Below are 4,152 nucleotides of genomic sequence, written 5' to 3' on the forward strand. Positions count from 1 at the left end.
CGAGACATGATAATGATTTCAATGACCATTTTCTAGTGCTAGTGATAGAGCCATGTGGTTTCACCAATTGTGAAGTGTGGTGGTTGATATGGCTTTAGTATGTCTTCTAACTATGCTTCTTTAGTCCACATTGTTACCTTTCCTCTTACGAGAGGGTACAAAGGTGGATTCCTTCATCTTTAAGAGGCGGTGGAAGAGATAGGTCTTTTTGTCCATGATGGATGGTAGAAGAAACTAGGATTCAAGTGCTATCTTTTCCTCTTTCGAGGGGTTAGAGAAGGGTGGATATCTTGCCCACAAGGTTTCAACCCATGTTGAGTTTAGTTTTGATGAGAACAACTTAGAGTTTTAACTCATAAGCCTTGAAGAGCGGGGGAGATAGGTTTGGTAAACAGGAATGATGCAGTGAAGTATGGAAGTTGACATACATTTTTAAAGATGGTAGGTATTGGCACGGGGTTGTCTTTAAGGGACAACTGGTGTAGAGCTGATGAGTTGTTCATGATTGAGTTTTAAAGGAACGTATGGTTTGTTATTTTATTGCTTATTATAGTCTTACTATGTATTAATGTTTTTTAATGAGATGGGATGACAGTAAGGACTTAACGACTGATATATAAATGTTGTATTGGTGTTTTGATGTTTATTTTGTTAGCTCACTTTTACTTTGTTTATGTTTGTACGATGAACATATAACTCGTGTTGTTATACGAGAGCATATGACATTACAGATAATTCAACGAATGCATAAAGCGAAGGTTATTGAGAGAATGTGAATTTTATTTCTTTTGGGATATTTTGAGCATTGTTGATTTTTATTATATGTTGAACAGTCTATGTTTTCTTTTCATTGTAAACGATTGTTCATTGGTTTGTTTAAAGGATGTTTAATGGATCTGGATTTTTATTTACGTGTTGACTAATTCATTTGATTTTTTTTTCACAATAAAAATTCTTTGTTCGGAGCATCCTCCTAAGTTGGGATGTTACAAAAAACAACTCGCAATATTTTAAAACTTAGTTTTTCTAAATGAAAAACTTGTTCTAGAATATCATACCACATTAGTTTTTTACTATCCAACGATCATCCAAACTTCAAATTAGATATTATGTACAACATTTTCTTCTAAAATTAATAGGAACATACAGAAGATTTTATACACTACATCTCTAATTCAATTATTTAAATACATAACATTCTTATCCCTCCTTTTATGAGAATTTTTATTATCAAATAAGAAAAAAAAAAGATAAAGAATTCTTTGAATGGTAACCAAAGAAACTAGCTAACAACATCTTAATCATTACAAGGAAAACCATAAGTATTTGAGTGCCGTAAGAGCCCAACAAATGCAGTGTACCTTAGTAGAAAGAATCTTGTGATCTGCTTCAACCATTCCTTTTGATATGTCACCTACTTTTTTTTGGATAGGTAATAGGAGGAACTTCGAAAAAGCTAGATCTTTCAACAGAATCTTCAATTGATGGAATTGACAACTCAAAATTTTTAGTATCATAATCAACAATAACTGAGTTTACAGCCATATCTACAACCTAAAGAAGCCATTCTATGACTAAAATGAAAGTGATGGAATGTCATCCATGAACACAACCTCACCTATATTTGATTATTCACATGTACTTGTTACAAAACATATTTAAATAACTAAACATGAAATTCATATTTCACAAGCATCAAACAACATAAAACAAGATACGTAATCATCAGAACCAAGACCATGGAGAACAATTATTTTTTTTTAATAGTCTTATCCCTTTATAGGACCTAGAGAGGCTAAAATTATACAAATTAACCATCATAATCATAAAGGATGTTTCCAAGAAAAAACTTCATCACTAGGATCACTACTGAGATTAATGGCCAATGAGATGGTTGGCTGATGAACTCATCAGAACGCCTAGGTTGATGAACTCACCAAAACCCTAGTCATAGTTGAACCCTATCCGGCCACCACTAATGAACTAAGAACAATGGTGAACTCATATATGAACTTAGAACGCTCGATTATGACCGCAACTACCGATGATGGAGAACGACAAATCCATAATGCAATATTTGGGGATAAACGAAGAACACTTCATTTGGGGATGAACGTAAAACGCTTAGGGACGAATAAAACACTTGATTTAGGGACGAAGTTAGAAACATGAAAATAAAACGCATAACGCTTGGCATGAAAAAGGTTGCTAGAAGTCAGAAACCCTTCATTTGGACATATGAGGGAAAATTGGAAAACTTTTTTTGTGTTAGGATGGAAGCTTTGGATGAAATTTGAGTATAGGAGGGAAATTAGAATAGTGAAAAATTAATAGTAATTTGTGGAGGTCATAAACTTCTTTAAAAAATAATTAAAACCCCTATTACTATCAACGTTTAGACAACTCATTATAACCATCTTAAATAATGTTAATGCTCACTATTTTTTTTATAGTGATGAGTTATTCGTTAATGGATTAGGATTTTTATTTTCATTCCACTCGAATGAAAAGATGGAAGAAACGATCCAACCAATTCTTTTTAATTAGTTGGAACGTGATACATAGATTAAGAATTTTATAAGCTTAACTTTGTAATTAAATGAAATTATATGTACTCAGAAAGAATATTACTATTATCTTTGAAAAAAAAAACATATTTAGTGTACTGTATGGTCCATCACACATGTGTGTATCGTACGGTCTACCTTAGTATTAAGCACCACCCAGGTCGTCCTCCCAAGACGTCCTTCAAGGCCTTCGTCCCAGGCCGGTTATCTAGGCCGCCCTCCTAGGTCATCCACCCAGGTTGTCCTCTCAAGTTCGTCAACCCAGACTGTCCTTCTAAGTTGTCCACCGTCCTCTCAGACCGTTCACCATCCTCCTAGGACATCCTCCCAGGCCGTCCTCCCAGGCCGGCCAACTAGGCTTCCCTCCTAGATCATCCACTCAGGTCGTCCTCCTAGGGTCGTCCACCAAGGACCGTTCACCCAAGTTGTCCTCCCAGGGTCATCCACTAAGGACCGTCCACCTAGGCTATCCTCCTAGGTCGTCCACCCAGGCCGTCCTTCCAAGTCTGTCCAACCAGGTTGTCCTCCTAAGCCGCCTACTCAGGTTGTGCCTAGTGGTAATGACTCATTAAGTCCTTAGATTAAGGTGTGATTTGGCCGCCATTAGGGTAGCGAAAGGTAAAGGCCCATCACAACTAGTATAAATAAATGTCTCATGTATGACTTTAGGATCGCTATGCACATTATATGCATCACTTGCTCAGTTAACCGCCGATCGGTTATATTACTAACTTGAGCGTCAGAGTGTCTTTGACAAGTACCCACCCGCACAATTTTAACAAGAAAGAGGGAGAGCGAACAACGTAACTTGAAAGATTACTAGGAAGTCTATCCGGTCATCAAGACACCTTAAAGTGTTTTGAATAAGGGACCTCAACCCTATTTCTGAATCATTTAGAATTATAATTATAAGAACTAGGTTAATTTGTCAAACAATAAAAATGATTAAAATGAGACAAAACCTGAATATTTTATTATTTAAGTTAACAAGTTTATAAATAGAAAAGTTAGTAATTCAAAGTTTATTTTATAAAAATTGTCCTCCTTTCGAAACAGTTTTCCTCTATTTCTAAATTAAAAAATTCATCTTTTTAGAGTTGAACTATAACAGTAAAATTAGTCGAGAATAGAAGATATTTATCCGATCAGATATGTGTATGCCATGCACTTGCATGTGTAGTTCAATAGTCAAATATAAATGTGATAATTTAGGATCGTAATGGTATATTCAGTTTGATGACCAAAGTTTTATGTGGTTTGAGCTTCTGATGTTAAAGTTTTGTTGGAGTTGTTAGATTTTTATAAGCAAGAGAAGTTAGTTTACTTAGTTTTATTTTAATTGAATTTGTAAATGTCGATATATAAGTTGAAAATTTGTTGATATTAATATTAGGATCAATATTGAATTTGTATATAATATGCACTCTTAGATTAGAAGTTTGGAAATGTATCACTTGTGTTGTTATGATTGTATTATATACAATGAATAAATATAGGTATAGATTTGAAACTTATACTTAAAAACCATATTTTACATATATATATATATATATATATATATATATATATATATATATATATATAT

The sequence above is a fragment of the Vigna radiata genome, chromosome 11 (assembly GCF_000741045.1).
Source record: "Vigna radiata var. radiata cultivar VC1973A chromosome 11, Vradiata_ver6, whole genome shotgun sequence".
NCBI classification, from domain to species: Eukaryota; Viridiplantae; Streptophyta; class Magnoliopsida; order Fabales; family Fabaceae; genus Vigna; species Vigna radiata.